We start from the raw sequence: 12,117 nt of genomic DNA, 5'->3' as shown, positions 1-12,117 counted from the left end.
TCCTGGGACATAAAACTTTCAATGGTAAAACAGAAAATCCAGAACAAACCAGGATGATTGGTCAATCTACACTATACTTCAGCCACATATATCTCCTATCTACTCAGCGAACAGTTCCCTCTTTCTGGAACTCTCTTTCCCCAAAATTTTCACATAATTCCTTTGTGTAACTTTGATCTCAATTCAAACATCACCTTCCTTAAAATAAAACATCTATGATAACAATCTTGTTCCACCACTCTTTTTCATATTACCATTTTATTTTCTTCATAACAGTTACTACTTTCTGAATTACTTTATTTGTTACATGTTTCTGTCCATCTCATCAAATAGAATATAAATTAAATAAGAAGAGAAACATTTTCTGTTTTTCCACTGAGCAACTTGAACAGAGCTGGACACCTAGTAAGAACTCAATAAATATTTGTTGAACAGATAAACAAATGAGTGATTTTGCATGACCATGAAGCCTATAGATCGAATCCTCCCATATAAACATGAATAATACATGAGAAAAAATATCCCTAAGATACTTGGCAAACTTTCAGATTAGGCTTCACAGATCAGTATACTATAGGGCTGGACCTAGTAGATTCCAATTACAAGGCAAGAAACTTACTGTCAATTAGGCCTTATGAGATCACTATGTAAGTATTGTATACATCCAGGAGAGCTGAATCTGGGCTTTTTGCATGGTCTATGCTGTTCTTCTACAGAGAAAAAATATTTTTATTTTAAACCTCTTATAAGTCTTTATCTCTGGTCATGTTATCATTGGAGACTTTAAGAAATTTGGAATTAAAAAATTCTAAAAATATATATCTATGGCATCAGCCAACTTCCCTTTTAGAAATATTGGCCATAGAACTTCTTTCTATTATGAACTCTCAGATGATGTGGTTATTTTCTCCAAAGAGCCCTATCCATTCCATCATAATTAAGTCTATAGCATCATTTCCCCTCAATGTTTCTTTCACTTTGTAAGAAATGAAATTATCATCAAGGCGAATCCCAAATATATCAGATGTCCGGCTTTTAGCAGAATAACACCTCCATCAGAGACTGGACAACTAAAACCTTCCATTACTACTGTAGCTTGCCTCTATGACAGTTTTATAATCTTCATTAAGGAAGAATCAACCATGTCCTCCATGTATTTCCTTAATGGCACTGCAATTTCTCCTAATTTGTATGCTCTTGCAGATGTTCACCATCTTATTCTTCCTTGCATTTTTTGTGGATTTATACACAAGTTTAATATATTTTAATATAAGGGGTTAAGAAGATTGCTAAGATAGAATCAGAAAGAAAATTCTTGAGGAATGAGTATCACAATTAGAACCTTATCATCAACCCTCTATGAAAGGAGTGACCAAGGAAAGCCCAATATGAGGTGAGTATCAGGCCAAACGTCCTCCTCTTCTGTTGTCTTGCTACAGAGCAAATCTCTATCAGTCAAAACATTTGTTTTTGGTACCAAGAAATTCATGAGTAAAAGTTTCAGGAGAAAAGGTTAATCAGGGTCAGGTGGCTAAAAAAAGGTATGAATAAATACAATATAAAAATACCTGAATGGATAAATCCTAGAGACATGCAATCTTTCAAAACTAAATCAAGAAGAAACATAAAATTTAAACTGACCAATTACAACTAATGAAATTGAAGTAGTAATAAAAAATATGTTAACAAACAAAAGTCCTGGACTAGATGGCTTCACAGATGAATTTCATCAAACATTAAAAGAAGAACTAACATCTATCTTCCTCAAACTATTCCAAAAATTTCAAGAGAGGGCAGACTTCCAAGCTCATTTTAGGAGGCCAGCATTGTCCTAATTTCAAAACCAGAAAAAAGACACTACAAAGAAGGATAATTGAAGGCCAATATCCCTGATGAATATAGATGCGAAATGCCTCAACAAAATATTAGCAAATCTGAGTCAGCAAAATATTAAAAAGATCATACAATGTAATGAAGTAGGATTTATTCCAAGGATGAAAGATTTACAAACCAATTAATGTGATACGCCACATAAATAAAATGAAATATAAAGATCAAATAATCATATCAAATAACTCAGATAAAGCATTTGAAAAAATTTAGCATCCATTTATAAGAAAAAAAAAAAAAAAAACATCAGCAGCCCAGCCAGGTGTGACTAATTCCTGATCAGGGCATATGCCCAGGTTGCGGGCTTAATCCCAAATAGGGGGAGTGCAGGCAGCAGCGAATCAATGATTCTCTCTCTCATTGATGTTGCTATCTCTCTCTCCCTCTCCCTTCCTCTCTGAAATCAATAAAAAATATTTTTAAAAAACATCAACAAAGTGAGAATAGAGGGTACATATCTCAACATAATAAAAGTCATATGAAAGACCCACAGCTAACATCATACTGAATGGGGGAAAGTTAAACGTGTTTCCCTTGACAATAGGAACAAGACAGGGATGTCCATTTTCACCATTGTTATTCAACATAGATCTGGAAGTCCTAGGAGCAGCAATCAGGCAAGAAGAATATCCAGGTCCACCCATGTTTTTGCAAAGGGTAAGATTTTCTTCTTTTATTATGGCTCAGTAGCATTCCATTCTGTAAATGTACCATAACTTTTTTATCCACTCATCTACTGATGGGCACCCAGGCTATATGTGAAATCTAATGGAAAAAAATAATTTCACAAACATAATAGAAACAGAAGTGTGGATACATAAAACATACTGATAGATGTCAGAGGGGAAGGAGATTGGGGGTCTCAGAGAAAACGGTGAAGGGATTAAGCAATATATATATATATGACACATGGAGACAGGCAATAGTATGGTGATAGCCAGAGGGAAAGTGGAGTAGGGGAAGTGGAAGTCACAAATAGAGGATAAGTGGGGACAGAAAGAGACTTGAATTTGGGTGATGAGGGCATGATGCAGTATGCAGATGATGTTTTGTTGAGTTGTACATTTGAAACCTGTATGGTTTTAGTAACCAATATCACCCCAATGAATTCAATAAAAAATATGGACAAAGGACCTGAATAGACCCTTCTCCAAAGAGGACATACACAGGGCCAATATACATATTAAAAGATGCTCAACATCACTAATCATCAGAGAAATTCCAATTAAAACCACAATGCAATATCACCTCAAACCTGTCAGAATGGTTATCATCAATAAATCAATAAACAACAAGTGTTGGTGAGGATATGGAGAAAAGGGAACCCTCATGCTCTGTTAGTGGGAATGCAGATTGGTGCAGCCACTGAGGAAAACAGTATGGAGTTTCATAAAAAATTAAAAAGTGAACTGTGCTATGACCTAGCAATTCCACTTCTGGAAATATTTTCCAAGAAATCCTGAAACACTAATTCAAAAGAATATATGTGCTTCTGTGTTCATTGAAGCATTATTTACAGTAGCCAAGATTTGGAAGCAGAATAGAGAGCAAGAAATAAACTCATACCTATATGGTCAATTAATCTTTGACAAATGATGCCAGAACATGCAATGAGGAAAAGATTATTAACTCAATATATGTGTTGGGGAAAGTGGACAGATACAGGCAAAACACACACACACACACACACACAAAAAAAAACAAAAAACACAAAACAAAAAAAAACTAGATCACCTTCTTATACCATGTATAAGAATAAACTCAAAATGAATTAAAGACTTAAATGTAAGATTTGAAGCGATAAAAATTCTAGAAATCTCAAATATCCCCAGTAGCAATATTTTTTTCTGACATCTCTGCTAGAGCAAGAGAAATAAAGGAAAAAAAATTAACAAACAAGCTGCATCAAACTAAAAGTCTTCTGCACAGGAAAACAAACAATCAAAAAAATGAAGAGGGAGCCCAGTAAATAGGAGAGCATATTTTCCAAAGATATATCTGAAAGGGGGTTAATATCCAAAACTTATAAAAAGTTCATACAACTGAACACCAAAAAAGAACAACAAAACAAAAAAAAAAAAAAAAAAAAAAAAAAAGCAATCCAATTTAAAAATGGGCAAAGGACATGAATAGAGTCTTCTCCAAAGAGGACATACAGGTGGCCAACAGGCATATGAAAAGTTGTTCAATATCACTAATCATCATAGAAATGCAAATTAAAACCACAAAAAGATATCACCTCACATCTGTCAGAATGGCTATTACCAATAAATCAACAAACAACAAATGTTGGTGAGCATGTGGAGAAAAGGGAACCCTCGTATACTGTTGGTGGAAATGTGAATTGGTGCAGCCACTATGGAAAACAGTGTGAAGATTCCTCAAAAAATTAAAAATGTACTTGTCTTATGACCCAGTGATTCCACTTATTGGTATATATCTGAAGAAATCCAAAGCATTAAATTGAAAAAAACAACAACATATACACCCCTGTGTTCATTGCAGAATTATTAAATTAGCCAAGATATGGAAGCACCCGAAGTGCCCATTAATAGACAAGTGGAACAAAAGGCTGTGGTATATATATACAATGCAATATTACTTGGCCATAAAAATAATGAAATCTTACTATTTGCTACAGCATGGATGGACCCAGAAGATATCATGCTAAATGAAATATGTCAGTCAGATAAAGACAAAAACCATATGATTTCACTTATATGTGGAATCTAAAAACAATATAAATGAACAAACTAAGTTGAAACAGACTCATAGACTCAAAGAGCAAACTGGCGGTGGCCAGAAATGGGGGGTTGGCAGACTTGTTGAAAGAGTTGAAGAGAAGTTGAATATCTTTTCATATGTTTGATGATCATTTGTATGTCTTCGTGAGAGAGGTGTCTGTTCAGATCCTCTGCCCAGTTTTTAATTGGATTGTTTGTTTGTTTGGTGTTAAGTTTTATGAGTTCTTTATGTATTTTGCATATTAAAACTTTGTCCAAACTGTTGTTTGCAAATATCATCTCTCATTTCTTTGGTTGCCTTTTTGTTTTGTTGTTGGTTTCTTTTTCTAATGCAGAAGCTTTTTAGTTAGACACTAGTGACCTGATGCACAGATTCATTCACATTGAAAGGACAGTGGGGCGGGACTGGGCTAGATGGGCCAGACACACCATGGAACCAACCTCCCATGGTCTCTCCCTGGCATCTGCGGAGTGAGAGGGGTCCCTCCAGCAGGTGGGTCCCTTGGCCTGGCCTATAGGGATTGGGCCAAAACCAGATCTCCGGCATCACCCAAGGGGTCCTGGAGTGTGAGAGGGCACTCTACAAAGTTGCTGTCATACAGGATGTGTAAGGCAAATGCAAGTGTGCAGTAAACCAGATTCAGGGCCGAACAGTACTCCGGCAACAACATAACCCATGGCCAAAGATGGAAGCGTGTGGCCCCAAGAGGAATCGGGCTCCCTCCTCTCTGGTTTCAGGGTGCATCACCGGAGAACTGCTTCTGCCAAGTCACTGCAGCTCAGCAGCTCCTATGTTGAGCATCTGCCTCCTGGTGTTCAGTGCGCATCATAGGCGACCATCTGCCTCCTGGTGTTCATTGCACATCATAGCAACCAGTCAGATGGTGGGAGGGACACTTAGCATATTAGCCTTTTATATATATAGACTAGTGGCCCAGTGCACAAAATTTGTGCACGGGGTGGGGGGCATCCTCAACCTAGCCTGCACCCTCTCCAATTGGGGACCCTTTGGATGATGTCCGACTGCCTGGGATCAGGCCTAAACCGGCAGTCAGACATCCCTCTTGCAATCTGGGACCACTGGCTCCTAACTGATCATCTGATTGCCTTCCTGATCTCTCCTAACTGCGTCTTCCTGCCTGCCTGATAGCTCCTAACCCTTCTGCCTGCCTGATCACCCATAACCTCCTGCCTGCCTGCTTGATTGCCCCTAACTGCCTTCCCCTGCCAGCCTGATCTTGCCCCCAACTTCTCTCCCCTGCCGACCTGATCTCACCCCCAATAGCCCTCCCCTGCTGGCCTGATTGCCCCTACCCGCCTGCCGGCCTGATCTTGTCTCCAACTGCCCTCCCCTACTGGCCTGATCACCCCTAACTGTCTCTGCCTCAGCACCCACCACCATAGCTTTGTCTGGAAGGAAGTTGGACATCTAGAAGATGGCGAGTTGACCCAGTCTAATTAGCATATTACCCTTTTATTAGTATAGATAGATTATATAGGATAGGATTGCTTAAATGGGGTTCAGTAGGAGGAGATGCTCTTGGCAGACAAAAATACATAATTCCTATATCTGGACTGATAGCCAGCCATATGCGCTATACTGCCAAACTGGTCATTAAAAAATTGAACCGCTTTCTTATATTTTACACCAAACATCTGTTGCCCTTAAAACCCCTCCTCAGCCCCCACCTTAAGTTCTGCCTTCACAGTTCAACCAAATTAGGTTCTGATTGGTCGGTTTCTATGCCAGTCAGCGTCACAAGCTCCGCCTCCTAGGCAGCCATTGGCTCCTTGCAGTTCACCCAGATTTGATTCTGATTGGTTGGTTTCTATGCCAGTCAGCATCTCCGGGCCTATCTCTGGGCCTAATCAGAGATTCGGGGCTAATCAACAGCCACCCCAGGCTGCTGCTGAGCAGGTTAAACTGGTGATCTCTTGGAGACAGAGGTGTGGCTGCTGGCAAGGCCCAAGAGAGAGAGAAGCAGGGTCTGATCCTCGAGGCTGCAGATCAGACCCTGCTTCTCTCTCTCTCTCCAGGCCTCACCAGCAGCCACCGTAGCTGATGATCAGCCTCATCTCTCTCTCTCCCGGAGAGGTCAGCAGTTCAGCCCGCTCACCAGTCCCCACCCACTGGAGCCTGCTGCATGCACAGCCTGGTGTTTGGTCAAGCCTTCAGTCGTTATGGACCCTGGGATTTTATATATTAGGATAATCCCACTTATTTATTTTTGCCTTTACTTCCCTTGTCTTTAGAGTCAAATTCATAAAATGTTCTCCATGGTCAAGGTCCATAAGTTTAGTGCCTATGTTTTATTCTATGTAATTTATTGTTTCAGATCTTATATTTTTAATTAATTTTTGTACATGGGGCCAAACTGTAATCTAGTTTCATTCTTTTGCATGTGGCTTTCCAGTTTTCCCAGTACCATTTATTGAAGAGGCTTTCTTTTCTCCCTTGTATTTTTTTTGGCAGCTTTAACAAAAATTATCTGCTCATATACATGTGGTTTTATTTCTGGGCTTTCATTCTGTTCCTTTGATCTGTGCGGACACCAACAGCACTATGGTGGTTACCAGAGGGAAGGGGGAGTGAGGGTGTGTGGAGGGTGGAGGAGCCTAATATATGGTGACAGAAGATGGTTTTACTTTGGATGGTGGACACACAGTGCAACATACAGGCCTTGTATTATAGAAATGTACACTGGAAACCTATATAATCCTATTAACCAATGTCATGCCAATAAACTTAATAAAAGGGTTTTTTTTTAAATATGTTTTTATTGATTTTTTGAGAGGAAGGAAGAGGGATAGAGAAATAGAAACATTGATGAGATAGGAACATCATTGATTGGCTGCCTCCTGCATGCCCCCTACTGGGGATCCAGCCCTCAACCTGGGCATGTATCCTGACCTGGAATCAAACCAGCAACTTCTTGTTTCCTGGGTTGATACTCAACCACTGAGCCACATAGGCCGGGCATTAATAAAAAAAAAATTAAAGAAGAGGTGAGGAATTTAGATATACAGTTGGGGATATAAAGTAAAGCATAGGAAATACAGTCAATAATATTGTAATAACTATGTCTGGTGCCAAGTGGATATTTTAAATTTCAATGGTAAAACTATGTACAGTATATGATTGCCTAACCACTATTTTGTACACCACTATTCTGGTGTTGAATATAACCTGTAATTTAAATATCTTTAAATATACCAAATGGAAGAATCCACTTAGTCACAGTGAGAGGAACTTTTATTTCAGCAAAAAGTCATTCAAGAATTTTCTCTGTACAAAGTAGTCTGCTGGAGAAAACAGAGGTGACTCAAATATGGCTGCTAAATCTAAGGGCTTGTAGACGCCAAAGTATACACTTATCCTTACTTTCATTATATAAGGACCAAAGTCCCTCAAGTTAAAAATAAATAAATAAAATACAAATTCATCTAATCTCTGTTGAACTCATAATAATACTTGGGAGTGAACTGGATTGACCAACATAGCATATCATTTGCACGACCCAGCAAGCATAAAAGTTGTTATACAATCACACTATGATGTGCATCTTGATCTCCGAAATTCCTCAATATAAATTCTTCATAACACTACCTGATCATCTAACTTGCTAGCTGGCAATTAGACAAATGAAGAATTGCACAATTCAAAAAAAAAAAGTTTCTTTTTAAGGAAGACTAACGCTCGTTCCCTGTACTACCATATTTACTGACCAGAATTGTTATAGGGAACATTTGCTAAAAATTCTCATCAACCAAGTTAGGACAAAAATGAACATTATTTTAATGAGCTAAATATAGCAGATGGCTCCTCCTCCTCATTTTTTCCTCTCTCCCTAATTGTGTTAGGCAACTTAATTACAAAACTGGGATATCCTGTAAGTTCCAAAACTAGAAAGTGCTCTTCAACACAGAAGCTATGAATTCTTAAAGCTCTACAAGATTATCCAAATTTCCAAACTGGCATTTACATGGTGGCTTCTTTTAACACTATTTAAATATTTTTGGTCTGTGAGTAGACTATACATTTTTGGCTAACACCATTATTTTAAAATATCTTATTGTATTCAGAAAGGACATCTATACAATTTATTTTCAGTGGCTGGAAACAAAGCAACAGAATTTTGGATACCTCAAGAAGAACTAGCATTTTAATACTTGTACAGGCAAAGAAAAACTGCATGTCATGAACTGACACATATCTTATTATTATGCTAGAAAATGAATTTTAAAAAAAATTTTTGGACATCAACCTTTGATGGTTGCCTTATTATAAGCAATATCTGTGTAAATAAAAGAAAAATACATTTAACTAGTAGAAATAAGTGTGCATGATTCACCAGCACAGTTAACTCAAGATTTTCCAGCCTTATAACTACACTGATAGAAAGATTTATTACCACAGCTGCTTGTATTAAATTTCTTTTCCTTGCAGTTGAAGGAATCAAATTTCTTCTTGGAGATTAGTCATTTGTGGGGGTGTCACCAACTGCAAAATGCTTCTGTTATGAATGAGGTGCACTCTGTTGCTGTCCTCCAGCCCTAAGTCAGTGAGTAATTTTCATCTCTTTATGTGTCTTTTCCCGCCTACCTTCAGAAACATATTTTAATGACTTAGTCAAACTTTCTTTAGTTGTTACTCAAGCCTAAAACTTCGGATGGTATTGTTTTTGATAACATGATAACCTCACAAAGAAAGGTAAAATAAAATGATATTTTGACACATGTTTACAAGGATAAAATCCAAGCTGAAGGAAAGATCTATATGGGGTGTGAAAGTGGGAAGAGAACTAACATATGGTGGGTAGCTATAATTGTGATGGGCACTCTTCTAGGTTCTTCATAGAAATAAACTCATCTAATTCTTTAAACAATCTTGCAAGAGGCTGTATAATACTCCCATTCTCATATGAGGAAACTGATGTTCTCAAGATTGTGTAGTTTATTAGTAACTGAGCCAGAATTTAAGTTTAGATCCAGTTGACTTTCTTTCTGTATTTCAACATACTGCCTTTTGGGTATGAAAAATTACCCAAATTATATACCCCATTAATATATAGTATGGATGGATTTGATTCTGTGTCTAAATTTTAAAATCCTGAAGTTAAAAAAGACTTTAATGGGTCATATGTTTCACCCCCTACCAAAATCATACTTTTGAAAACATGTATTCCAAAATTTGCCATGTCCCTGTTGACAATTTCTAGTAACTATTGTTTTCATGAAATCCTTTTATTTAATAAAAATTTCCCATCACCCTTTAAGCTCTCATTTGGAACTATATGGAGATTGGATTTGCACATAGTAAGCTTCTGTCAATTGCAGATAGATGTCATGACAATTGAACAAAGAGTGAGATTTTAGAATATCCACTAGTTGCTTGGTCTATTTCATGTCATTTTGGCTAGGGTTGTTCTTTCATTGAATTGACCGATTACTTTAGCTACATCTATACTAGTACTTTCTAAGTTACCATTCATAGGTGGTTTTAATATAATATAGAAGAAAGGGGGAAAATGTTGAAAAACTAAGAAGGTATTTCAAACACAAGTGAATTATTCAGCTTAAACTTAGAAATTATTACTTGTTAATTGGTGGACCAATGTAAATAAAGCTGGCTATCAATGTACATTTTTGGTGGGAAAATGTAGCATATTTGCTTCTTTTTTTTTTTTTTTTTTTTTGGCCAGGGATAAAGTCCATTATCTAGCTATGCCCCTTTATGAGAGTAACAATTGTGTTTAGCCCAATGTTAATGATTGTCTTACTTGATTGGATATAAGTACCTCTAATGGGAATCTAAATATTCAAACAACTTAATCAGCCTTTTTTGATCAAATAATATTCTACAAAACAATAAAACAGAGCCAACCTATATTTCCATCATCGGATAGTTGAACAGCTAAACCTAACTCAGAAAATCAACTGACACAATAATTTTAAAAAGCTCCAGAACGTGAACTCTAACAGGCTATTGAGATGCTGTTTCTCTTATTTCCTCATATAGGTAATATTGCGTTTTGTCTTCTTTTCGAGTACTTGAGACAACTAAATGGGCAGTCTAAAGAGAGCAAATGCCTCTAAGGTAATTGAATTCATCCTTGAATTTTTCCCAACAGCCTCAAATCCAGGCTACCTTCATCTTGGGACTGCTGTTTTTATACCTGTTCACAATATTTGGGAACAGCCTTAAGATTGTTTTAGTGAGATGGGATTCTCAACTTCATACTTCCATGTAGTTTTTCTGAGTAATTTATTGTTCCTTGATATATGTTACTCCAGTACCTGGAAGCTGTATGTGTTGGCCCAATGATTCAGGGACTCCACACCATTTCCTATGCCAGGTGCTGTGCCCAGATAACCATACCCCACTTTCTGAGAGTGACAGAGTCTCCTCCTTGCTGTCATGGCTTATGACAGGTTTGTTGAAATTTCCAGTCTCCTGCGTAATACCATCATTATGAACATTTGCGTTTGCATACAGTTGGCCATGAAACCTGGGCTGGTGCTTCTTAGTAACAGTAACACCAATTATTGCAATTCCTGCTCATTATTGTGAACACAATATCATCAACCATTTTTCCTATGAGATTCAGGCCCTGCTGAAGCTTGTCTGCTTAGACACACATGCCAGCCTGATTCTGGGTCTGGTTATCAGTGTATTCATACTGCCCCTGCCCTTTAACTTCATTCTCATGTCCTACTTCCACATTGTGGATGTTATGCTGAAGATTCATTCTATGGAGGCCAGGCTCAAAGCTTTCTCTATCTGTGGATCCCATCTAACTGTAGCCACCATATTTTATGGGATAGTCATCTACATGTACTTGAAACTCAGTCAAAGGAATCTCAGAAAGAAGGCAAATTCTTCTCAATATTTTATAGTGCAGTTACTCCCATGTTTACACCCTGAGAAATAAGGATGTAAAAGGCGTGCTTAGGTAGTTAGCCAAAAGAAATGAAAAATCCTAATGGCTCTCTTTAAACCTCTTCAATGTGCAGGAAAAACAATGAAAACGTTGTCCATAAAATTTAACTTTATATTTTTTAAAATAACCACCACCAACAAACATCTTAGTGAACATTCAGTTTATGGCCACCACTAGGAACTCATTAACAAGTTTATCATGAATGTTAATATTTTTTTCAAACCACATTAACACCTAAACCCATGAATGTGCCCAAAATAGTTCAGAGAGAAAATAATGGTCGTTGTATGTAAAAATAAATTCTACAGGCAGACTAGCCTATCAGAGAGAAGTTCTTTTCTGGGGTATAAAACACAAGCTGTTTTGTGACCAAATATCTTTGTACTTGCCACACAAGGTGGATATAATTCATATATAAACCAATAATTACACAACCATAGTATAGCATTTATTCTTCATATCACATATTTAGTTGTCTTGGCCAATTTGAACCTAATGGAGAAAAGGTTCCATATTTAAGTGATAACATCTCATGACAAAAG

This window comes from Eptesicus fuscus, chromosome 1 (assembly GCF_027574615.1).
Source record: "Eptesicus fuscus isolate TK198812 chromosome 1, DD_ASM_mEF_20220401, whole genome shotgun sequence".
Classification (NCBI taxonomy): Eukaryota; Metazoa; Chordata; class Mammalia; order Chiroptera; family Vespertilionidae; genus Eptesicus; species Eptesicus fuscus.
The sequence above is the reverse complement of the archived record's forward strand: the minus strand, read 5'-3'. Positions refer to the sequence as shown.